This window comes from Mobula hypostoma, chromosome 2, assembly GCF_963921235.1.
Source record: "Mobula hypostoma chromosome 2, sMobHyp1.1, whole genome shotgun sequence".
Lineage (NCBI taxonomy): Eukaryota > Metazoa > Chordata > Chondrichthyes > Myliobatiformes > Myliobatidae > Mobula > Mobula hypostoma.
Genome location: NC_086098.1, coordinates 67,932,735 through 67,959,846, shown reverse-complemented (window position 1 = coordinate 67,959,846; position 27,112 = coordinate 67,932,735). Strand labels below are relative to the sequence as shown.

The following is a 27,112-nucleotide window of genomic DNA, read 5'->3' as shown; positions in this document are numbered from 1 at the left end:
GATAAGAGTAAAAGGAAACATATGGCAGGTCCAGAACCCTGCAAAGGGGAGAAGCCTTTCAGGAGTACAAAGAGTGTAAGGAAATACTTAAAAAATGAATTTAAGAGAGAAAAATGAGACTGCAAGATATCATTGGCAGATAAAATTATGGAAAATCCCAAGGCATTTTTTAAAAAAAGTATATAAGAGCAAGAAGTTAACTAAGGAAAGAATGGAGTTAATTTGGGAAAAAGTGCATGAATGGAACTAGAAGATATGTGTGAAACTTTAAATGAATACATTTCACCTGAATTCACCATCGAGAAGCAGAGTGTATGTGTAGATTTCTGTTAGGACCTTTAGAGCACATGAAGGTAAAAAAAAAGGTTTTTGATATCTTAACAGGTATAAAATTGAATAATGATGGGATGTATCCTATGTTGTTATGGGTGGCAAGGGAGGAGGTTGCTGTTGCCCTGACTATTTAAATATTTACTGCGCAGGTACCATGCCAAATTACTGGAAAGCAGCAAATGTGGTACAGTACTTTTACTTTTGAAAGACAGGAGGGATAAGCCAGGTAGTTATACGTTAGTGGATCTAACATCAGTGGTACGAAAATCATTGGAAAATATCTTGAGAGAGGTAATTAATCTACAATAGGAAAGGCAGTGACTGATAAGGATATCATCATGGATTTAATGGTGAAAGATCCTATCTAACAAGGGTAACTGAGTTTTTTTAAAGAGGTAAATATACTAATGAAAGCAGTGCAGTTGAAATTGTTTACATGGACCAGTCCAAGGCAAGGTGGCAAATGGATCCAAAATTGATCTGCCAGTAGGAGACAATAGGGGATGGTGGTTATGGTGGGTTGTTATGTGCACAGGTATTTGAGCCAAGTACTTTACTGTGTTTTTATATACATTCAAGACTTAGATGTGATATAGGAGATATGATCAGTATATTTGTGATGACACAAAAATTGTTGGTGCTGTCGGTCAAAAGAATAGTCTTAGGCCACAGAATGATATTGAGCAGCTGGTAAATTGGCCAGAACAATGACAAATGGAAATTAATCCTAATTTATATATGATATATTTTAGGAGTTTAATAAGCTCTGGACATATATGTATTAATGCAAAGATCCTTGAGGGTGGTATCACATGCAGATTGAGTGGTGAAGCAGGCATCTGGTACCACGCTATAGGAAAGATGTGACCACACTGGAGTCATTCTGAGGAGATTCACCAAGATGTTGTCAAAGGTGGAAAGGTTCAGTTATGATGAGAAACTACACAGGCTGGGTTTGTTTTCCTTGGAGAAGAGGAAAGAGGAAGCTTATGAGATACCTGATGGACGGGTACAGAATACTGAGAGGTAGATATCAAAATGTTCTCCATGGCAGAGGTGTCAAAGACCAGAGAGCATAGATTTAAGGTGAGGAGCAAAAGACTTAAAGGGGATCTGAGCAATAACTTTTTTCTTCACCAAGAACATCGCTGAAACCTGCAATGTGCTGCCTGAGAAAAGTACTCTCACACCATTTAAGAAGCACCTGGGAACATCTGAATTGCCAAGGCTTTGTTTGCTAAGGACCAAGTGTCAGTAAATGGGAATAGAATAGATAGGTATTTCATCAGCAGTAATAATATGGTGAGCCAAAGGATTTGTTTCTGTGCTATATTTATTGTGTTTTTAATATTTCAGTAATACTTGAGTAATACTGTAAATTGTTGCTTGATTGAACATTCTTTGTTTAAATAATTCATTACGGGTTGTATGTAAAAGTATGTAAATGGCATATGTCATCATGACACTATGTCATATATGTGCACCTCCCTTAAAGTAAAATCAAAGTTAGTCTTGCATTCTGGAATCCTTTGAGTTTCTTCTAATTCTTTATATATTTAGGAGTTACAAAACATAACAGTGGTGAATAGGTATTTTTTTAAATGAACCCAGGATGACTACCTATCTGTTGAAGTGCCGTGAGATATTTCAGTTTAAAAAAAAACAGTGCAGTAAGTTTTCTTTGCAACAGGAAAGATGATCATTAAAAAAAGACAAAGTGAAAGAAATCACAGATTCATAAACAGTGATAATAATCATAAAAAGGCAGAAATGGCTGGCTACATCAGAAAGATAGATACGTTTAATTGCTCAAGTGATAACTAGATTTTCTATACTGAACAGATTGAGCAGTATTTTAAAGCAAATGGAATAGCCAATGAGAAACAAGTAGCAATTTTGCTAAGTGCACTGGATTTAAAGACATAAAGTTTACTTATAAATTTAACTGCTCCAACCAAACCAACCAAAATAAGCTTTGCTGATATCATGAAAGTAACGCAGGAACATTTAGAACCAAATCCGTTGTTTATTGCAGAATGCTGTAAGTGTCATTGGTGTCATTGGCAGAATCAAACGGAAGGGGAGTCCATTTCAGCAGACATTACTGAATTGAAGAAGTTGTCTGAGCATTGTCAGTTTGGTAATGGACTTAATGATGCACCGAGAAGTAGTTTAGTCTGTGGAATCTTATGAAAAAGCATTCAAAAACAGCTCCTAACTGAAGCACAAACTTGCAGAAGGAAACTAAGGTCACTAGGAAGGAAAAGATGAATTATGAAAGGAAGCTGGCGACTAATGTCAAAGAAGATAGGTATGTGCAGAAGAGGGAGTTGTATAAAATGTATAGGAAACAGGGAGTAAATCAGGTGCTTGAGGAGTATAAGAAGTGCAAGAAAATACTTCAGAAAGAAATCAGGAGGGCTAAAAGAAGACATGAGGTTGGCTTGGCAGTCAAAGTGTAGGATAATCCGAAGAGCTTTTACAGGTATATTAAGAGCAAAAGGATTGTAAGGGATAAAATTGGTCCTCTTGAAGATCAGAGTGGTCAGCTATGTGCGGAACCAAAGGAAATGGGGGAGATCTTAAATAGGTTTTTTGCGTCTGTATTTACTAAGGAAACTGGCATGAAGTCTATGGAATTAAGGGAATCAAGTAGTGAGATCATGGAAACTGTACAGATTGAAAAGGAGGAGGTGCTTGATGTCTTGAGGAAAATTAAAGTGGTTAAATCCCTGGGACCTGACAGGGTGTTCCCTCGGACCTTGAGGGAGACTAGTGTTGAAATTGCGGGGGCCCTGGCAGAAATATTTAAAATGTCGCTGTCTACGGGTGAGGTGCCGGAGGATTGGAGAGTGGCTCATGTTGTTCCGTTGTTTAAAAAAGGATCGAAAAGTAATCCGGGAAATTATAGGCCGGTGAGTTTAACGTCGGTAGTAGGTAAGTTATTGGAGGGAGTACTAAGGGACAGAATCTACAAGCATTTGGATAGACAGGGACTTATTAGGGAGAGACAACATGGCTTTGTGTGTGGTATGTCATGTTTGACCAATCTGTTGGTGTTTTTCGAGGAGGTTACCAGGAAAGTGGATGAAGGGAAGGCAGTGGATATTGTCTACATGGACTTCAGTAAGGCCTTTGACAAGGTCCCGCATGGGAGGTTAGTTAGGAAAATTCAGTCGCTAGGTATACATGGAGAGGTGGTAAATTGGATTAGACATTGGCTCGATGGAAGAAGCCAGAGAGTGGTGGTAGAGAATTGCTTCTCTGAGTGGAGGCCTGTGACTAGTGGTGTGCCACAGGGATCAGTGCTGGGTCCATTGTTATTTGTCATCTATATCAATGATCTGGATGATAATGTGGTAAATTGGATCAGCAAGTTTGCTGATGATACAAAGATCGGAGGTGTAGTAGACAGTGAGGAAGGTTTTCAGAGCCTGCAGAGGGACTTGGACCCGCTGGAAAAATGGGCTGAAAAATGGCAGATGGAGTTTAATACAGACAAGTGCAAGGTATTGCACGTTGGAAGGACAAACCAATGTAGAACATACAGGGTTAATGGTAAGGCACTGAGGAGTGCAGTAGAACAGAGGGATCTGGGAATACGGATACAAAATTCCCTAAAAGTGGCGTCACAAGTAGATAGGGTGGTAAAGAGAGCTTTTGGTACATTGGCCTTTATTAATCAAAGTATTGAGTATAAGAGCTGGAATGCTATGATGAGGTTGTATAAGGCATTGGTGAGGCCGAATCTGGAGTATTGTGTTCAGTTTTGGTCACCAAATTACAGGAAGGATATAAATAAGGTTGAAAGAGTGCAGAGAAGGTTTACAAGGATGTTGCCGGGACTTGAGAAACTCAGTTACAGAGAAAGGTTGAATAGCTTAGGACTTTATTCCCTGGAGCGTAGAAGAATGAGGGGAGATTTGATAGAAGTATATAAAATTATGATGGGTATAGATAGAGTGAATGCAAGCAGACTTTTTCCACTGAGGCAAGGGGAGAAAAAAACCAGAGGACATGGGTTAAGGGTGAGGGGGGAAAGTTTAAAGGGAACATTAGGGGGGGCTTCTTCACACAGAGAGTGATGGAAGTATGGAATGAGCTGCCAGATGAGGTGGTAAATGCGGGTTCTTTTTTAACATTTAAGAATAAATTGGACAGATACATGGATGGGAGGTGTATGGAGGGATATGGTCCGTGTGCAGGTTAGTGGGACTAGGCAGAAAATGGTTCGGCACAACCAAGAAGGGCCAAAAGGCCTGTTTCTGTGCTGTAGTCTCTATGGTTTCTAAGATACTAAAAGTTTTTTTAAGTATATAAAGAGTATAAGATAGTTGAGGGCAGATATAGGACCAATAGAAAATGAAAAGGGAGATACTGTGAAGAAAAACACAGAGATGCAGAGGAACTGAATGCATATTTTGCATCAGTCTTCACAGTGGAAGACATTTGCAGTATACTAGACATTCAAGAGTGCTGGGGAAGTGAAGTAAAAACATAGAAACAAAGTAGGTGCAACTGAAAAGGTGCTCAGGAAGCTTAATGGTCTGTGGGTGGATAAATCTCCTGGAACTGATGGAATGCACCCTCGGGTTCTGAAGGAAGTAGCTGGAGAGATTGCGGAGGCATTAACAATGATCTTTCAAGAATCGATAGATTCTGACTTTCTATCAGGTGACTGGAAAATTGCAAATGTTACTTCGCTATTTAAGAACGGTGTGAGGCAGCAGAAAGGAAACTACAGACCTGTTAGCCTGACATCAGTGGTTGGGAAGTTGTTGGAATCGACTGTTAGGGATGAGATTACAGAGTACCTGGAGGGACATGACAAAATAGGCCGAAGCCAGCATGGTTCCCTGAAAGGAAAATCCTGCCTGTCTAACCTGCTGCAGGTTTTTGATGAAATTACAAGCAGGGTAGACAAAGGAGATGCAGTAGATATGGTGGACTTGGATTTTCAGAAGGCCTTTGACAAGGCCTTCTGTCTAAAAAGACAGAGTACATGGCGTTTAACTGCGATGAAGGTACTGTCAAGACCATAGAGAATGATACCATTGAGAAAGTCTTTGACTGCAAGTACCTCAGGTCAAGAATGATGAGTTTGGAGAAGGACATAAAGATACAGAAGGCGCTGGCGTGGAGGGCTATGAACGACATGAAGGAAATCTGGAAGTTGAACCTGACCAGAGGGCTTACAAAGAGGATTTTCATGGCAATCATAGAGTCCATTGTCACGTACGGATGCGAGATGTGGATACTCACCAGGATGATGCGGAAGTCTCTAGATGCTTGCTACACACGAATGCTCCGGATGGCTCTTGACGTCAGTTGGCAACAGCACATGACAAACATCGAGCTCTATAACAACCTACCGATGCTCACCACTAAAATTGAGGTGAGAAGACTGCAACTAGCAGGGCACTGTCTACACCACCCCAAGCTACCTGCCAGCCTAGTCATCATATGGGAGCCCAAGTACGGGAGGATGAACCCTGGGAGCACTCCCAAGACTATGGTCAACACGCTCCTAGAAGACAGCGGCGTGGCTAACGTAGATGAACTGAACACACTGATGAGGGAGAGGGAGAAGTGGAGAGACCGTCATCGTGCCCGACGCTGGCCCCCGAGGCCTGAGTCGACGTAGTAGTAGTAGTAGTTGTTTGACAAGCTGCCGCACATAAGGTTGCTTAGCAAGATAAGAGCCCATGGAATTACAGGGGAGTTACCAGCATGGGTGGAGCATTGGCTGATCAGCAGAAAACAGAGAGTGGGAATAAATGAATCCTATTCTGGCTGGCTGGCAGTTACCCGTGGAGTTCCACAGGGGTCAGTGTTGGGACCACTGCTTTTTACAATGTATGTCAATGATGTGGACAATGGGATTAATAGATTTGTGGCTAAATTTGTCAATGATACGAAGATAGATGGAGGAGCAGGTAGTATTGCAAAAACAGACAGCCTGTAGAGAGACTTAGATAGTTTAGGGGAATGGGCAAAGAAGTGACAAATGAAGTACAATGTTGGAAAGTGTATGGTCATGCACTTTGGTGGAAGAAATAAACAGGCAGACTATTACTTAGATGGAGAGAGAATTCAAAATGCAGAGATGGAAATGGATTTGGGAGTGGTGTAGGAAGCCCTAAAGGTTAACCTCTGGGTTGAGTCGATGGTGAAGAAGGCGAATGCAATGTTGGCATTCATTTTTAGAGGTATAGAATATAAGAGCAGGGATGTGATTTTGAGGCTTTATAAGGCACTCGTGAGACCACACTTGGAGTATTGTGTGCAGTTTTGAGCTCCTTATTTTAGAAAGGATATACCGACACTGGAGATGGTTCAGAGAAGATTCATGAGAATGATTCCAGGAATGAAAGAGTTACCGTATAAGGAATGTCTGGCAGCTCTTGGGGTTTATTTCCTGGAGTTCAGGAGAATGAGAGGGGACCTCATTGAAACATTTTGAATGTTAAAAGGCCTAAACAGATTACATATGGCAAAGTTATTTCCCATGGTAGGGTAGTCTAGGGCATGACTTCAGGATTGGAGGACGTCCACTTAGAACAGAGATGCAGAGAAATTACTTTAGTCAGAGGGTGGTAAATCTGTGGAATTTGTTGCCATGAGCGGCTGTGGAGGCTAAGTCATTGGGTACATTTAAGGCAGAGATATGTAGGTTCTTGATTAGCAAGGGTATCAAAGGGTATAGGGAGAAGGCAGGGGAGGGGGATGACTGGAAGAATTGGAGCAGCCCATGATTGAATGGCGGAGCATACTTGATTAACCAAATGGCCTACTTCTGCTCCTATACCTTATGATCTTATGATCTATGAACTTTCAAAGATTCAAAGATTCAAAAAACTTTGTCATTCTAACCGTACATCAGCTCTGCAGGGCAGAATGAGACAGCGTTTCTCAGGAGCAGTGCAATCATAACATAACAAACGCAACACTAAATAATAAACATAACAATAAATAGTAAAACAGAACAGCCACTTGTCAGTTAAAATCAAGTTATAAGTGTCCAGTGCAAGTTAAAAGTGTCCAAAGCAGAGTCAGGTAGAGCAGCTGTTTAGCAGTCTGACTGTCTGTGGAAGGAAGCTGAGATTAGCCTTGTGGTTTTAGTTCTGATGCTCCTGTAACATTTGCCTGATGGCAGAAGAACAAACAGTTCATGGAGAGGGTGTGAGGGGTCTTTAATGATGTACCATGTCTTCTAGAGGCATCGACTCTGAAAGAGGTCTTGGACAGAGGGTAGGGAGATCCCAATAACCTTCTCTGCTCCCCTAACCACCTTCTGCAAGGCTTCATTTAAAAGAGCAGTTGAAATAGCTTTATCAACAGAAACAGCAGAGACATAATTGAGTTACAGTCAGGAATGAAAGTGAGCATGAACAAAATTGCAGTGTCTAAACAGGAACTGGCCTATCTGGACAAATTGTGTTACCATTGTGGCAGAGGCTCACATATACCAGACCAATGCAGGTTTAAAGGCAAAACTGGCAGAAATTGCAACATACAAAAAGTATGTTGGGCAGACAAAAATAAATGGACTGCTCAGGGAAGAGAAAAAGATAAAAAGTCAAATTGCAGTTTCAAAAAGAGCACTGATCTGTATCCTGTTGGTGAAAAATCTGATAATGATGGAAATGGAAGAGGATGAACAAAATGCAATTTCTCAAGAAATTAGAAAATGCAAAGAAACTCACAAGAAACTAGAAGGGCGAAAAAACAAAGAAGTTGAAAAGGAGAAGAAATGGAGAATGTGAGCGAGAAAGAGAAAAGCATGAAAGAGAAAAGGAACAGGCGAGCATGATAAAGAGTGAGAATTAAGCAGGGACTGGGAAAGAAGCAAGGATTGAAGTAGATCTGGAGAGAAAAAGAGAAGAAAGGTGTCCAGAGCTGTCAAAATCACTTCCTGCAGCCTCAGAGTTAACTCCTACAACCACCACAGAAGAGGCCCACAGCCACAAATCTCATCTGCCAAGCAGAGGGTCCTCTCTTTTCAAGAAATACGTTTTCCCATAAGTGTAAGAAATCCTCCACAGCGACTAAATCTTTAGGCCTGAATGGAACAATTTAAAATTTACTATGCCATGGATGTCTATATAGCAGTTGTATTAATCATAGTCATAGTCATACTTTATTGATCCCGGGGGAAATTGGTTTTCGTTACAGTTGCACCATAAATAATAAATAGTAATAAAACCATAAATAGTTAAATAGTAATATGTAAATTATGCCAGTAAATTATGAAATAAGTCCAGGACCAGCCTATTGGCTCAGGGTGTCTGACCCTCCAAGGCAGGAGTTGTAAAGTTTGATGGCCACAGGCAGGAATGACTTCCTATGACGCTCTGTGTTGCATCTCGGTGGAATGAGTCTCTGGCTGAATGCACTCCTGTGCCCACCCAGTCCACTACGTAGTGGATGGGAGACATTGACCAAGATGGCATGCAACTTAGACAGCATCCTCTTTTCAGACACCACTGTGAGAGAGTCCAGTTCCATCCCCACAACATCACTGGCCTTACGAATGAGTTTGTTGATTCTGTTGGTGTCTGCTACTCTCAGCCTGCTGCCCCAGCACACAACAGCAAACATGTTAGCACTGGCCACCACAGACTCATAGAACATCCTCAGCATCGTCCAGCAGATGTTAAAGGACCTCAGTCTCCTCAGGAAATAGAGACAGCTCTGACCCTTCTTGTAGACAGCCTCAGTGTTCTTTCACCAGTCCAATTTATTGTCAATTCGTATCCCCAGGTATTTGTAATCCTCCACCATGTCCACACTGACTCCCTGGATGGAAACAGGGGTCACGGGTACCTTAGCTCTCCTCAGGTCTACCACCAGCTCCTTAGTCTTTTTCACATTAAGCTGCAGATAATTCTCTTCACACCATGTGACAAAGTTTCCTACTGTAGCCCTGTACTCAGCCTCCTCTCCCTTGCTGATGCATCCAACTATGGCAGAGTCATCTGAAAACTTCTGAAGGTGACAAGACTCTGTGCAGTAGTTGAAGTCCGAGGTGTAAATGGTGAAGAGAAAGGGAGACAAGACAGTCCCCTGGGGAGCCCCAGTGCTGCTGATCACTCTGTCGGACACACAGTGTTTCAAGCACACATACTGTGGTCTGCCAGTCAGGTAATCAAGAATCCATGATACCAGGGAAGCATCCACCTGCATCGCTGTCAGCTTCTCCCCCAGCAGAGCAGGGCGGATGGTGTTGAACGCACTGGAGAAGTCAAAAAACATGACCCTCACAGTGCTCGCTGGCTTGTCCAGGTGGGCGTAGACACGGTTCAGCAGGTAGACGATGGCATCCTCAACTCCTAGTCGGGGCTGGTAGGCGAACTGGAGGGATCTAAGTGTGGCCTGACCATAGGTCGGAGCAGCTCCAGGACAAGTCTCTCCAGGGTCTTCATGATGTGGGAGGTCAATGCCACCGGTCTGTAGTCATTGAGGCCACTGGGGCGCGGCGTCTTCGGCACAGGGACGAGGCAGGACGTCTTCCACAGTACAGGAACCCTCCAGAGCCTCAGGCTCAGGTTGAATACATGGCGAAGTACTCCACATAGTTGAGGGGCACAGGCTTTGAGCACCCTGGTACTGACACCATCCGGTCCTGCAGCCTTGCTTGGGTTGAGACGTTTCAGTTGTCTTCTCACTTGTAGAGCTGTGAAGCCCACCGTGGTGGTTTCGTGTGGGGAAGGGGTATAGTCATGACAGCAGGGTGAGGGACTGTGCGGAGGGGTAGGAGGGGAGAGTGGAATATGTGTTGGTTGGGGGCCGACAACAGATGGCTCATGTGGGGGATGGGCAGGGGTCACAATGTCAAATCTGTTAAAGAACAGGCTAAGTTCATTGGCCCTGTCCACGCTGCCTTCAGCTCCTCTGTTGCTAGTTTGCTGGAACCCAGTGATGGCCCTCATCCCCCTCCAGACTTCTTTCATGTTGTTCTGCTGGAGTTTCCACTTAAACTTCCTCCTGTACCTGTCTTTAGCCTCCCTGATCCTGGTTTTCAGGTCCCTCTGTATTGCCCTCAGCTCCTCCCTATTTTCATCTCTAAACGCCCTCTTTTTAGCATTCAGGATGTCCTTAAAGTCCTTTGTCACCCATGGCTTTTTATTTGAATAACAAAGGACAGTTCTTGTCGGAACATTGCAGTCCACACAGAAGTTGATGTAATCAGTGATGCACTCTGTGAGCCCATCAATATCCTCTCCATGTGGCTCACAGAGTGCCTGCCAGTCTGTCACCTCAAAACAACCCTGGAGCACCTCATAAGCCTCCTCCGACCATTTTCTCACTGTCCTCGAGGTTGCAGGTTTACTCTTCATCACTGTCCTCGAGGTTGCAGGTTTACTCTTCAATTATTATGTATACAAGTTGAGATGAATTTAATATTTCAGTAATACTGTAAATATATTGTTTGACTAAGCATTCTCTGTTTAAATAATTCATTATGGATTATATATAAAAGTACATAAATGGCATTTATGTACTTTTATATATAATCCATAATGAATTACACCACTTCATCATACATGCATGCCTCGCTTAAAGTGTTTCTTCCAATTAGTTTTTATGTTTTAGAGTTACAAAACGTAATAGTATTATCGAATGACTCTATGACATTTCAGCAGAACATGTCTAATGACCTGTTACATTCATTTTTTATTTGTATATCTGATTATTGTTAATGATAACTTACTACTTAATTACTTACTAAGATTATAGATGGAGGTCATCCACATCCCAGCATGATAATCGTATCAGTCCCAAACTCTTTGTCCGTATTTCACTGTACCCTGCACCTTGACCCATCTCATATTAATCCCTTTAGATTCCTTTGCCGTTTACCGACACTAGAGGGAATTAACAGTGGCCAAAAACCTACCTTTGGGATATGACAAAGTTAGCGCTCTGCATAAACTCATTTAGTCGCAGACGTTGAATCTGACTGTTTAATTAATATTTACTTTGCAGTTTTACAACTAGTTGTCTGTTAATTTCACGTAGTTCTTATATGCATGTGACTGTTCAGTAGGTTTCCTAGTGGTCACAGTATGAATATGCAGTTGTTCAGTGTGTTCCATCGTGATTACATTTGCATGATTCTGAGAAGTTCTAGAAGCTTCCCTTGGTATTGCAGTACTTTAATAGGAACTTTCTGATTAGCTGGCTTTTATCTGCAAATTTGACTGGAACTTTTACCTATGTAGCATAAAAAGAGCTGCTCCACGTTGGACACCATTTTTTGCCTTATGTCTTTTTGCTTCACTTAGTTAACCCTCTATCACTGTCTATTTTCCATCTCTCTTTGCTCTATTAACACTTAATAAAACTGTTGTGAAGCAAGAGGTTTTGTGCTTCTTTCCTGACTTCTGAAGGAACCTTGGATTAAAACATCAAAATCCAACAATTGGTGTAGTCAGAGAGCATGATTGTGAAGTTTTAAGGACTTGGAAGAATCACAGACAAAGTAGAAAATTTTCTGACTCGAAACTGAACGGAAGGTAAGAGCTTCCACCCTAATTCCAAATTGCCAGAGGAAAATTAGGTCTGGCTTCAATGCATCATCAGATAGAAGTAGGATTGAGGAAACTGCTACATTTCTATTTTGAAAGAACAGATTTGTAAAAATCAAGAGCAGCACTGAAATTAATATCAGGCTCGGCAGTACAAGCCAGTAGAGTATGGAAGAATTTTCAGTTGCAGGACAATCTTTTAAAATTTCGATCGCACACGACCTATTTCAGCACCTAGTGAAACTTCAGTTGTGTAATCCATTCAAGTGCAATCTATTAATTTGGTTGCTCGACAATCTTTTTAAACTTCGGCTGCAACCTATTAATACATTGAGATCGCAGACAAAATAATAAAATGTACATACAAATTAGGATTGAATCAAAACAATGGTCAAAGTCCTGAAACCTACTAACAGTTCTTACTTGAATAAAACATCTTAGTTTGATAAAGTTAATGAAAAGTTCGAAGTAAATTAATTATCAAAGTACATATGTCACTATATACAAGCCTGAGATTCACTTTCTTGCAAGCATACTTAATAAATCCATAATAGAATAATAACCACAAAAGAATCAATGAAAGACCACACTAACTGAATGTTAGAGTGCTAAAGGTAACAAGCTGTTCAAATACAAAAAGAAATGATAATCAATAAGCAATAAATATCAAGAACATGTGACGAAGAGTCCTTGAAAGTGAGTCTACAGGTTGTGGGAACAGTTCAGTGACGGGGGGGGGCGGGGGGAGCGAAGTTGAGTGAATTTATCCGCTCTGGTTCACAGCCTGATGGTTGAGGGGTAATAAATGTTCCTGAACCTGATGGTATAAGTCCTGAGGCTCCTGTACCTTCTTCCTGATGGCTACAGCAAGAAGACAGCATGGTCTAGATGGTAAGTCAATGTTAAGTTTATTAACAAGACCTGCAATAAGATCTAGAGAATGCTCAAGGGAATGGAAAAACATGGAATTGTGATTTAGAAATAAGAATTCATGATCAGTTTGATCAAATATGCGAGTGAATAAACAAGTTAATGGGCCGAGTAAAGACTTCTAATCAATTGGAAAAGAAATGTGAAACTTACGATAAACTACAGAAAAACACTATGATATAGATACTAAAAAGTCTAAAGAACAAATCTGCATTAACTGATCACACAGAAAAACATTGAAGTGCATGGTATGGGGCTGAGAAGCAACTGAAACAATATGGAGAAACTAAGCAGGGACTTCAAGGGGGCAGTCCTGCTAATGACACCTCCTCTGGCACTCTGCACTGGGAAACATGCTCTACATTGGACAGTCCCCCTAGGGCAACACCAATCTAAAGATTTACAGCGTACATTGGACAGTCTCCCGAAATAGCGACACCATCTGAACTTCAAGGAACTACAAGGTGGACATGACAAGGACTCTATGGCGACCCCTAGTGACTCAAGTGAGGATAACAGTGATGAAACAAAAAAATTGACAGCTCTGTCAAGAGCTTGCTCCAATAAGGCCAAGAAAGTAAAGACATGTAGGACTGAAGATGAAACCATTGCTAAGCAATGTATCTTTGATAAGGGTACACCATTTACACTGTATGTCAACAAGAAACACATGATGGCTGTCTTAACTCTTAAATATGAAGATCGATCGCATCTGTTGGTTATTACTCCTCCAAAGATCTGATTCTGTACACCGATGGCTACTCAACGATAGAGAGAGGAATTTGAATGGCTGGATGGACTGTTGTTTCTGGACCCGAAGCACCAGTATCAGGAAGCATGGCTCCTGATACCTGTGTGAAATAGGCTAAAAGGTTTGATTGAAGCCTGTAAGTTCGCAGAAAGAAGATCAGCTAAAATCTACTTTGATTCCCATTATGCTTTTGGAGTTGTTCATAATTTTAAAAACTTCTGGAGACAAAGAGGATTCCTTATAGTGGTAGGATTCCCAATCAAGAATGGCCAACTGGTACACAAACCCATGGATGTCATACAATTGTCATCAATTGGTGGAAAAGCCACTCCAAAATGATTACAATGGAAAGCCATGGAAATGCATCACAGAGGAAATTGTAAAAAGTGTAGCACGGAAAGAAATAAAATAAGTAAAAGAAGTAAAACAACTAAAAGAAGTAGCAAGAACAAATGCAGTGAACCTGACAAAAGGAATTATGAAAACAAAGTTGAAATCTGTATCTCAGACGAACATACAAGATATTCAAGAGGTGCAAGCTCTAACTGGCAAAAGTGGTTCTGGGTGGAGAATGGTGGGAGGTCAAACAGTGATGGAGTATGGAGATATGGTACTAGTCATAGACAGGTAGCTCCAACTACATTGCTTCCTTATCTGGCACAGCAGATACACTCCCTCGGACCCACTGGAGTGCAAAAGATTGACAGATTCCCCCAGTGGTGACAGAATCCAAAGTTCAGGGCACAAGTTCAAGAAGTGTTTCAAAGATGCATGACATGCCCGAAAACAAATGCAGAAGCACGAGAGAAGCTGTGATAATTAAGTTCTCCTGCCCCACCTGACCATTGCTACACTTACAAGAGGACTACATTTCTTCACCAAACTGTCAAGGATACTCAGGCGTACTGGTAATAGTGGACAAGTTTTTAAGATGAGTAGAAGCTAATCTAGCAAGGAAAGCCACTGCCACATACACAGCAAAAGCAGTAATCAAGGACTATATTCCTAACTGGGGTTATCATGTCACATCAACTCTGTGCAAGGAAGCGGGTTTGGGAGTGTTTGTCAGGAATTGCTGACTGATGAACATTGAATGGTCTTTTCATTGTCCACATCACCCAGAATCATCAGAACAAGTCAAACAAATGAATGGAACCATCAAACAACAACTAAGTATCACGAGGAAGACATACCATGGTTTATGGCTCTTCCTATGGTCTCATGTGACAGAGCAACTTCTGACGAGAAAACTAAACTAAGTCCATTTGAGCTGGTAACAGGGCATCCTGTGTCACTGCTGGGAGCCCTCAATCTTAGAGAGGCTGATATCATGGCAGATAGTGTCGTTAACTGTCGTGTGAAATTAACCCAAGCTGCACAGTCTGCTCCTTGACAAATTTCTGCCACTTCGAATGATCCAACAGGAGGACACACCCTGATTCCTGGTGAGTGGGTCTTGATTAAGGAACTATATAAGGAACCACTAGGAGCTCAATGGGAAGGTCCTGATCAAGAGCTGTTAATTACCAACTCAGCAGAGAAGGCAGATGGTAAAAGTAAGTGGATACATGCCAGCCATGGCAAGTGAGGTAAAGTACACACACAAAATGCTGGAGGAACTCAGCAGGTCAGGCTGTTCATAGAAATGAACAGTCAATGTTTCAGGTTGAGACACGACAAGGACAACAAGTGCCCTGGTAAGTGTGCTCGTAACCTCTTGACCCAGTGTCTACGCTGCTGAGATACAGTGAACATATCACCAACCAGTCAGAAGACTTCAAAGAAAGTCAACAGCTACTGGATGTTACGAAGTTTACTCTAATATTATTTGTTGATTATATTTTTGCCAATTTGTCTTATTCTCAATGTCCCAATTGAGATGACTCATAATGCATACTTGTAAGAATCACCTGAATTTGCTGATGCTGTTAATGCCTCTAGATGTTGGGTATGTCAATACATACCACACACTTCAAATATTCACCAATACTAGGCATTCCTGCAGATTCAGAATAAACAAGCATCCTCTTTACTAAACATTACTGATTTGGTTTCTCTTTTTTTTCCAGGAAAACCAGAATACAAAAAAAAAACAACTGAGTAAGTAGATTCCTGTCAGAGTGGAAGAGAGTGCTGGCTGACACAGAAAGCAGAATTGCTAAAAGTCATGATCACAGGCAGAAATGGAGGGATTGCTGATGGGGTAATCTATACATCAAATTGTTTTACTTACTCCCCTGTCACTCTTTTATTCCTTCTGATTGAGCTGCAAATGTTCCTTTATCTTTTTCCTCTCACAAGGTCCAAACTCAGCTCATCCCTTTCCCATTTCAAATACTAAAAAAATAAAACTTTTCTATTCAGAGTAGAAAGGAGAGGAAGAGGGAGAAGATAAAGTCATTTGATCTTATGGTATTGACCTCCAGCTCAGGGACTGACACAAGGCCCACTTTAGAAATTACAATAAAAAGACAAATTTGTCAAATCAATCCAGTGAAGAATTTGCAAATCTTGTCTGAAGTCCTATTATCAATGTCAAAGAGCATGAAGAAATCCAGCACCAATTCCACATAGGGCTGAATTCAAACCTTAGGACGTTCTTTATAATATGGAAGAGCTGCACAACCATGGTACTATCACGTTGCAATAGTGAATTACCATGTCAAAAGAAGATTTTCATGCTGCTTGCAAGTCTACCCTGCTGCCACCACTGTTCTTAGAAATATCTAGTTCATCACATTGTTATAAATAGATCAACAAGACTATGAAAGTGACAGCAGGTACTCACAGGTAGATAGGGTAGTTAAGAAAGGTTATGGAGTGTTAGCTTTCATAAGTCGAGGGACAGAGTTTAAGAGTCACAGGGTAATGATGCAGCTCTATAAAACTCTGGTTAGGCCACACTTGGAGTACTGTGTCCAGTTCTGGTCGCCTCACTATAGGAAGGATGTGGAAGCATTGGAAAGGGTACAGAGGAGATTTACCAGGATGCTGCCTGGTTTAGAGAGTATGCATTATGATCAGTGATTAAGGGAGCTAGGGCTTTTCTCTCTGGAGAGAAGGAGGATGAGAGGAGACATGATAGAGGTATACAAGATATTAAAAGGAATAGATAGAGTGGACAGCCAGCGCCTCTTCCCCAGGGCACCACTACTCAATACAAGAGTACATGGCTTTAAGGTAAGGGGTGGGAAGTTTAAGGGGGATATTAGAGGAAGGTTTTTTACTCAGAGAGTGGTTGGTGCGTGGAATGCACTACCTGAGTCAGTGGTGGAGGCAGATACACTGGGGAAATTTAAGAGACTACTTGACAGGTATATGGAGGCATTTAAGGTGGGGGGCTATATGGGAGGCAGGGTTTAACCATATAACCAGATAACAATTACAGCACGGAAACAGGCCATCTTGGCCCTTCTAGTCCATGCCGAACGCTTACTCTCACCTAGTCTCACCGACCTGCACTCAGCCCATAACCCTCCATCCCTTTCCTGTCCATATAGCTATCTAATTTTACTTAAAATGACAACATCGAACCTTCCTCTACCACTTCTGCTGGAAGCTCGTTCCACTAGGCTACCACTCTCTGAGTAAAGAAGTTCCCCCTCATATTACCCCTAAACTTTTGCCCCCTAACTCTCAACTCATGTCCTCTTGTTTCAATCTCCCCTACTCTCAATGGAAAAAGCCTATCCACGTTAACTCTATCTATCCCCCTCATAATTTTAAATACCTCTGTCAAGTCCCCCTCAACCTTCTACGCTCCAATGAATAAAGACCCATCTTGATCAACCTTTCTCTGTAATTTAGGTGCTGAAATCCAGGTAACATTCTGGTAAGTCTTCTCTGTACTCTCTCTATTTTGTTGACATCTTTCCTATAATTCAGTGACCTGAACTGTACACAATACTCCAAAATTGGCCTTACCAATGCCTTGTATAATTTTAACATTACATCCCAACTCCTATACTCAATGCTCTGATTTAGAAAGGCCAGCATACCAAAAGCTTTCTTCACCACCCTACCCACATGAGATTCCACCTTCAGGGAACTATGCACCATTATTCCTTGATCCCTCTGTTCTACTGCATTCTTCAATGCCCTACCATTTACCATGTATGTCCTATTTTGATTAATCCTACCAAAATGTAGCTCCTCACATTTTTCAGCATTAAACTCCATCTGCCATCTTTCAGCCCACTCTTCTAAGTGGCCTAAATCTCTCTGCAAGCTTTAAAAACCTACTTCATTATCCACAACTCCACCTATCTTAGTATCATCTGCATACTTACTAATCCAATTTACCACCCCATCATCCAGATCATTAATGTATATGACAAACAACATTGGACCCAGTACAGATCCCTGAGGCACACCACTAGTCACCAGCCTCCAATCTGACAAACAGTTATCCACCACTACTCTCTGGCGTCTCCCATTCAGCCACTGCTGAATCCATTTTACTACTTCAACATTAATACCTAACGATTGAACTTTCCTAACTAACCTTCCGTGTGGAATCTTGTCAAAGGCCTTACTGGAGTCCATATAGACAACATCCACCGCTTTACCCTCGTCAACTTTCCTAGTAACCTCTTCAAAAAATTCAATAAGATTTGTCAAACATGACCTTCCATGCACAAATCCATGTTGACTGTTCCTAATCAGACCCCGTCTATCCAGATAATTATATATACCATCTCTAAGAATACTTTCCATCTATTTACCCACCACTGACGTCAAACTCACAGGCCGATAATTGCTAGGTTTACTCTTAGAATCCTTTTTAAACAATGGAACAACGAGCAATACGCCAATCCTCTGGCACCATCCCCATTTCTAATAACATTTGAAATATTTTTGTCACAGCCCTTGCTATTTCTACACTAACTTCCCTCAAGGTCCTAGGGAATATCTTGTCCGGACCCGGAGACTTATCCACTTTTACATTCCTTAAAAGTGCCAGTACTTCCTCTTCTTTAATCATCATAGTTTCCATAACTTCTCTACCTGTTTCCCTTACCTTACACAATTCAATATCCTTCTCCTTAGTGAATACCAAAGAAATTGTTCAAAATCTCCCCCATCTCTTTTGGTTCCACACATAGCTGTCCACTCTGATTCTCTAAGGGACTAATTTTATCCCTCACTATCCTTTTGCTATTAATATAACAGTAGAAACCCTTTGGATTTATTTTCAACTTACTTGCCAAAGCAACCTCGTATCTTTTTAGCTTTTCTAATTTCTTTAAGATTCTTTTTACATTCTTTATATTCCTCGAGCACCTCATTTACTCCATACTGCCTATATTTATTGTAGATATCGCTCTTTTTCTGAACCACGTTTCCAATATCCCTTGAAAACCATGGCTCTCTCGAACTTCTATTCTCCAGGAATATTTAGTTGCCAATCACACCCCTCCTGCAACCATGTTTCACTAATAGCTACAACATCATACTTCTAGTTATCAATCCATGCTGTAAGCTCATCCACCTTTCTTACAATGCTCCTAGAATTAAAATCAATACATTTTAGAAATTTTCCACCTCTTACTCTCTGTTGATCACTAACGGTGCAAACAACTTCACTATTTTTTTTTTCTTCTTTCTCCCCTACATCTGTTCCTACACTCTGGTTCCCCTCCCCCCTTGTATCTAGTTTAAATCCACGGGAGCCTCTCTAGCAAAGCTACCTGCAACAATATTTGTCCCCCTCCAGTTCAGATGTAAACCGTCCGGCCGGAACAGATCCCAACTTCCCTGGAAAACTGCCCAATTATCTATAAATCTGAAGCCCTCCCTCCTGCATCATGTCTTCAGGCACATGTTGATCTGCGCTATCTTGCTATTTCTAAACCCACCTGCATGTGGCACTGGTAGCAATCCTGAGATTGCTATCCTGGAGGTCCTATCCTTTAACTTGGCACCTAACTCCTCATAACCTAATCTAATCTAATCTAACTCCCTAAACTCACCTTTCAGGACCTCCTCACTCTTCCTACCCACGTCATTGGTCACTACATGGACCACGACATCCAGCTGCTCACCCTCCCTCTTGAGAATACCGAGAACTCGATCCGAGATATCGCGGACCTTGGCACCAGGGAGGCAACTGGCCATCTGGGATTCTCGATCTCTTCCACAAAACCTCTTATCTGTCCCCCTAACTATCGAATCCCCTATCACTACTACTCTCCTCTTTTCCCTCCTTCCCTTCTGAGCTGAGGGTCCCGTTTAAGGGTTGGCACAACATTGTGGGCCGAATGGCCTGTACTGTTCTGTACTGTTCTATGTTCTATGCAGCAGCTCTATAAAGAGCTGTGCCTTTTTTCTGCTAGAATCTTACCATTTTTGCTCCCAAGCCCAAAACTCTTCAGACTCTTTGCTGTTGCCCATGCGCTGAACAGAGTACACATCTGTAGCTCAGGCCAAGGAGCTGTTCAGGCCACGTTGCTCACACCCAGAACTCTGAGGTTACTCTCCAAGGCTATTTTTAATCTCAAATGAAGGTTAATAACTTTGCACCAGTCTGCTGCAGCCATTGAGGAAGTACCTCAAGGGAGCACAAGGAAAGACAAGGGTGCATATAGAATAGAGAGACTATGAGAATACAGAAAGGCGATTAATTCCACTTTGTCTAGTGATTGAATTTGGTTAAATGGGGAGGACTTCTGGGTCATCAAGGGAATGGCGGCGTAAGGAAAAGGTCTCTCGACAAAAAAGAAGGTAAACTGCCCCAAAATCGAATTTAGACAAATACTTAATATTGCATAACTATATTAATAAAAGGGGCAAGGATGATGTCTAAGAACAAGAATAAAAAGTCCGCTCTTAAGGCTGATAAACATAAAGAGATGCAGCAAGGCGAAGGGCCTAGCTCTCCCACGGCAAGCCAGGACGGAGATAATGAGGGGGAATCGGTGACTTTGTCTTTGATTCTCGGAGAGATTCGCGAGTTCCGACAAGATAACAGCAAACAGCTGGAAGATATTAAAGGAGAAATAGTAAAAACTAACTCGCGGATAGATGAAGCCGAAGCGAGGATTGTTGGAATTGAAGAGAAGCTACAAAATGCAGAGGAGGTGATAGCAGAAATGCTGAAGCTACAAGACCAACTCCAGTGGAAACTAATAGATCAAGAAGGCCGCTCGAGAAGGGAAAATGTGAGGATCTACGGAGTTCCCGAAGGAACCGAAGGTAAACCCGGATTGATGATTCCCTTCGTGGAGAAGCTGCTTAGAGAGAACCTTGATATACCGGCCGCAAAAGACCTACAGATAGAAAGGGCTCACCGTGCGTTGGCACCACAGCCCCCGGCAGGCGCCCAGCCCAGATCGATTCTGATCAGATTTCTCAGTTACAGAACGAAGGAAGAGGTGCTTAAAAGAGCATCGCAAAAGAAAGGTTTCATGTGGAACAACTGTAAAATCAGTTTAGACCACGACTACGCACCGGGGATTCTTGCCGGACGGAAGGAATATACGGAAACACGGAGAGTCCTGAAGGAAAACAACATCAGATTCCAGACCCTGTATCCAGCTCGGCTGAGAGTCTTTTACGACGAAGGGACAAAAACTTACGCTACGGTGGAGGAGGCAACGTCGGACCTGGCGGACCGGGGACTACCTATTAAAGTTATCACCCAACCGGAGTCGCTACTGGAGAGGATTCGGCAGAAGTCGTGGCAGTTAGTGGGGCGAGGACGCTCCACACGAAGCAGAGTGTCAAACTACAAGGAAAAGCTGCAAATATTCAGACGCGAATGTACAGAGAATACAGATTAATTAAGAGAAATGACTGAAAAGAGTAAATCGGACTTAAAGGTAAAATGAAAACTGGTAACTGAAAATAAACTAGGCGGAATAACTTGAATGATAGCAATATGGTCGAGACATAAATAGGAGAAAATTCTCTATGATTATTCAAACTGCTGAGGGCCCTCTAACACAGGGTGAAGATAGAGGTTATCCCTCTGAACTGAGGCGGGTCGGTGCTCAGGCCTCACTGTGGGAAGTCGGGGAAAATTTTCAAATGTTATACGTTCAGAAATGTCTAGGGTGTGGTTATATGTCTCGGTTTACTGTTGAGAAGGGATTGCTTACTGTTTGGTTAGAAAAGGAGAGTGCTTTTTTTCTACTAGAGAAAAATGCAAACTGAATTGGTAAAAATAATTTCCTATAATGTTAATGGGGTTTTTAATCCAATTAAAAGAAATAAGATTATGTCTAAATTGAAAAAAGAGAGGGCACAAATAGCTTTCCTCCAGGAAACACATATGAGCCAATCTGAACATGGAAAATTAAAAAGAATGGGCTTTAAGCATGTATTTTATTCATCATATAAATTGAGTCACAAAAGAGGGGTAGCTACTTTAATATCAAGTACTCTTAATTATGAACATATTTCAGAGACTAGAGACAAAGAAGGACGGTTTGTAAAAATCACAGGAAGAATAGAAGGTACAGAAATAACATTGCTGAATGTTTATGCTCCTCCAGGTAGTGAATGGTCATTTTATAGACACATTTTTGACCTAATGGTCAGTTCTCGAGGGGTAGTAATTTGTGGAGGGGATTTTAATATTAGATTAAATCCTATATTAGATTCTTCAAGAATAGTTACTCAGAATAAACCTCTGACTCGGAAAGTGAATTCATTGATGGAGGAGTTGGGAATTATAGATGTCTGGAGGGAATTACACCCTACTAGTAAAGATTATACATATTACTCTTTCCCTCATTCAGCCTATTCAAGGATAGACTATTTCTTTATCTTTAATACAGATAGACTCAGGATAAAAAACTGTAATATTGCAACAATTGATCTGTCGGATCATAGCCCAGTCTCCATGTCTCTAATCCTGGAAAGGAAAATGAGGAAAACACTATGGAGGCTAAACTCACATATACTTAATAACCCAAAAGTAATGGAGAGATTAAGGGGAGAAATCAAAGAATATCTAGACCTTAATGACACGGGAGAAACATCACCAGTGATTTTATGGGATACATTGAAAGCTGTACTGAGAGGGAAAATTATTTCCATTACTACTCACATGAAAAAAAATCAATGCACAAAAATTAGCAGACCTTCAAGGAAAATTAAAACAACTTCAAGTTGGAGATAGCAACAAAAGTAATTCAAATCGAAAACAGGAAATTAGGAAATTGCAAAGTGAAATTGATGATATTTATACGTTGAAAACTCAAAGAAATTTTCTTTACCTGAGACAAAAGAATTATGAAGTAGGAGGTAAATCAGCTAGATTATTAGCATATAAATTACGAAAACAACAAGCAGACAATACAATTCATAAAATAAAGAATCCAAAGACAAAGCTTGTGGAGAGTACAATAGGGAAAATTCAAGAGAGTTTTGAAACGTATTATCGAGAGCTGTACTCCCAACCCTGGGCCCCCAGTGAGCCCTATATAGACAGTGTATTGAATTTTTTAGATCTACCTAAACTTACAGATTTACAAAATGAAAGTTTATTAGAACCAGTAACTAACTGAACGTGGCCATCTCTAGGTTAAAGGCTGGAAAGTCCCCGGGTTCTGATGGGTTTACCTCAGAGTGGTACAAGTCCCTGAAGACACAGTTAGCCCCATTACTACTTAACACCTTTAATTGGATCTTGCAGAGAGGAGAAACTCCACCTTCCTGGAGAGAAGCGATTATTTCAGTTATTCCTAAAGTGGGTAAAGATAAACTAGAATGTGGCAATTATCGGCCAATTAGTGTTCTTAATTTAGATTACAAACTATTTACATCTATATTAGCGCGCAGATTGGAAAAGCTTTTACCTGGCCTAATCCATTTAGACCAGACTGGATTTATTCAACAAAGACAAACACAGGACAACATAAGGAGAGCTCTGCACATATTAGAACAGGTTAATAAGAACGAGACAGAGACAATGGTAGTAGGATTGGACGCTGAGAAAGCTTTTGATTCGGTTAGTTGGGCATTCCTATACAGAGTGTTAGGAAGATTCGGCTTTCAAGAAAGGTTTATTAAAGTAATTCAGACTCTGTATGACAGCCCAACAGCCCGAATTAAGATAAATGGGGACCTCTCTGACTCCTTCATTTTAGAGAGAGGCACTAGACAGGGATGCCCAATATCTCCTCTCCTTTTTGCGCTATATATTGAACCACTTGCCCAACTAATAAGACAAAGCGAAATCGTAAAAGGTATCAAGGTGGCAGGGATTGAACAGAAAGTGGCGTTATTTGCAGATGATGTTTTGGTCTATCTGAGTGAACCAGAAAGATCATTTATAGGATTGTTTACACTGTTGGATGACTTTGGGAAAATATCAGGTTATAAAATAAATGTAAAGAAAACGCAGGTTATGTCCCTAAATTATACACCATCCAAAAAAATTGCAGGATACATACGATCTTAAGTGGGAAGCTAAATCATTAAAATATTTAGGAATAACCCTGCCGAAGGATCTTTCAACACTGTCACAGGTAAATTATGGGCCATTAATCTCAGAGATAAAAGCAGATATGCATAGATGGAATCTTATCCCCTTTTTAAGTTTAAATTCAAGGATAAATACTATAAAAATGAATATTCTTCCTCGGTTATTATATCTTTTCCGTACTTTACCAGTGGAGGTGGATGATAATCAATTCAGGGAATGGGACAAATGGATTTCCCGCTTCATTTGGCAAGGAAGGAAACCTAGAATTCGATATAACACCTTACAGTTAGGGAAGGAAAGAGGAGGTATGGTTCTTCCTTGCCTGAGAAATTATTTTTATGCCTCACAGATAACCCCTCTGTTATATTGGTGTAATAGGGAATATAAGGCTAGATGGAAGGAAATAGAATTTGGATTAGTTGACAGTTTCCCTCTTCAGGCCTCAATAGCTGACAAAGGATTGATGGCCCATTTGAAAAAATTTAATAATGCTTGGATAAATCTTACATTAAAAGTATGGCAGAAGGTGGTTAATTCATGTGGAATTAATAACATGCTAAAACTCTTCAGATGGTGTGCATATGATACCGAATTCCTTCCCAACAGAGGAGATAAAAGATTTGAGCTATGGATAAAGAAAGGTCTTACAACCTACCTCTCATTTATAGATAAAAGAGTATTACAAAGTTTCCAAATCCTGCAGGACAAACATGGCCTAGAACATAATGACTTTTTTAGGTACCTTCAAATATGAAACTATGTTAACCAGAGTTGTAGATATACAGACCTATCAACAGTAGAATTAGAATTTTTCAAGATTCTGAATTCGGCTTGCAGTTTAATACCTAGTAAATCAGTTTCTTGCCTATATAATGCACTCTCCCATGCTAAAAATGTAAATACACTGTATATTAAAGAGAAGTGGGAGAAAGAAGCGGGGTTGGTACTTTCAGAGGAGGCTTGGGGGAAAATCTGCAGCTTTCAATGGTCCTCGACTAATTCTTTGACTTGGAGAGAACATTGTTGGAAAAACATTATAAGATACTTCAAGACCCCATATCAGGAAAAATATAAAGATACAAATATGATGTGTTGGAGAAGGTGCGGCTCCAAGGAGGCAAATCATTTTCATATTTTCTGGGATTGCCCTAAATTAAGTCTATTTTGGGAAGGTATTCATAGAACATTAGTTAAGGTACTTAGGTCCCAGATACCTCTGAACTTTGAGACGCTCTATTTGGGGCATGTATTGTTCCTTGAACAGAAGGAAGATATAAAGTTGCTGCAAGCCCTCTTAGCGGCAAGTAAGAAATCAATCACTAGAAAATGGCTAAATCCAATACCACCTACATTAGAAGATTGGTACGAAATTATCTTGGAAATATTTAAAATGGAAAAGTTGACCTACTCCCTGAGAACTCAAAAAGAAACATTTTATCAAATCTGGAATAAATGGATTGAATATATAACCCCAATGCGAACAGACTTTAGATGACTCTCCTAATGATTTATATTGCTCTTCTCATCAACACAGTAATATTGCTAACGTAAGCACCCCTAGTCTAAATGTTTGTTGTTTTTTTTTGGAAAATAGAGAATTATCACAAGGGAAAGATTTGGGAAAGGGATAAAAAAAAATGAAAAAATTAAGTAAATAAGTACATAGGGATTGGATAATTATGTCTGCGGGCAGGAACAAGCACGAACAAATTGGGATATAAACACCTACAATGGTTGGTATATAGGCTTGTATGCAACATTTTGGACCAGTGGAAATGGTCCAGAAGGGTTGTATGGAAACTATTATCACCATTTTTCTTAACAACTAATTTCATTACTTAGCCTAATAGGTTAGATTTACCACAGTACATAATTATCTATTTAAATGTTTATTTTGCTTTTATATCATCTCAATGTGTACTTAAGAATGTATAAATAATTGTAGTTTTATACATATAAAAAAATGGAAAAGGTTATATGTGTGAAAAAAGTACATGATAATTGTGAACTCCTTATCCAAATAAAAATAAAATTAAAAAAAAAAGAATTTGGTTAAATGTACATGTTGTGGTCATTTTCATTTCTTGTGTAACTGAAAAAAAAAACTAATATGTTGTCAGTTGTTGAAGAAGTGTAAGGCGTATTGGTACATTGGGTTGCCATTTCTGAGGTGACTTACTAAGGAATAATTTGAACTGAAGAGCTTGGACAGAAGAAGGGTGAATGCCTCACTACCTTACTACTTCTCTACTTGCTGTTGTACTTCCTACTCCTTCATTTCCATATCCACCTCTCTCCCTGTAGCTTCACATTAAGTCATGTCAGGAGGAGTTAATTCCAGATTTTTAAGAGTTAGTGTTTGAATTGAAGTGATGTTTGAAACATAAGTAGAAGAGAGGATGGGACAAAATGAATGAATAATAATTAGTTGTCTACTTCGATTATCAAAGACAAATGGCAGCATGGTGCATTGCCTATGGTTGCACCTTAACATTGTGAAATAATAACCCCCCCCCATGAAAATAGCCAAGTTCATACAAACCAAGTTGTTCATAACCTACACCATTAGAAGATAGTCATTGTGAAAAATGTTATGTTCACTTTGCCTACTTGAAAGTGAGAGGTGAAATATGATATTGAGTGCTGTTTGCGTGCAGACAGATCAAATGACCTCCTTCATAAACTGATGACTGCACACTGCACATTGCAACAGTTTGAAAGGAGCTTAACTTAACTTAACATAACTTAACAGAAACAATCACTTTGATCGCAATCACTCTGATTTGTGTATTTTGAATCTTATTGTAGCCAAGAAAACTTCCCCATAAACTCTATTCTGGCTGGTAGCAGCTTGTCATGTTACGTGCAACAAATGCTGAGACTTAAAACACGTGTTGAAAAGTCAGTGTTGCCTTAATTTTGATGCTTTGAATGCTAGCATAAGCACAAAATCTCTTATAAAAGTCTTGTTAGATGTGTGGCAAGGAGAATAAAGAGTATTTTATGGCCATCTTGGGTCCCGTGTGTGTAAACTGCCATTTCTGTACCACTTCCAGGGAGTACTGGCTAATGTAGGTGCAGCTTCGAATTCGACATGCACCTTAAAAAGTGACCTAAAAAAAAATGCATTGATTT

The 27,112-nt window shown here is 40.6% G+C and overlaps 1 protein-coding gene across 1 annotated transcript in view; it reads right to left on the bottom strand.

Moving 5' to 3' along the window:
• The window catches only part of eipr1 (EARP complex and GARP complex interacting protein 1), a 129,449-nt gene that overhangs the window by 37,073 nt on the left and 65,264 nt on the right, over positions 1-27,112 (bottom strand). The gene's annotated exons all lie outside the window — the stretch shown is intronic.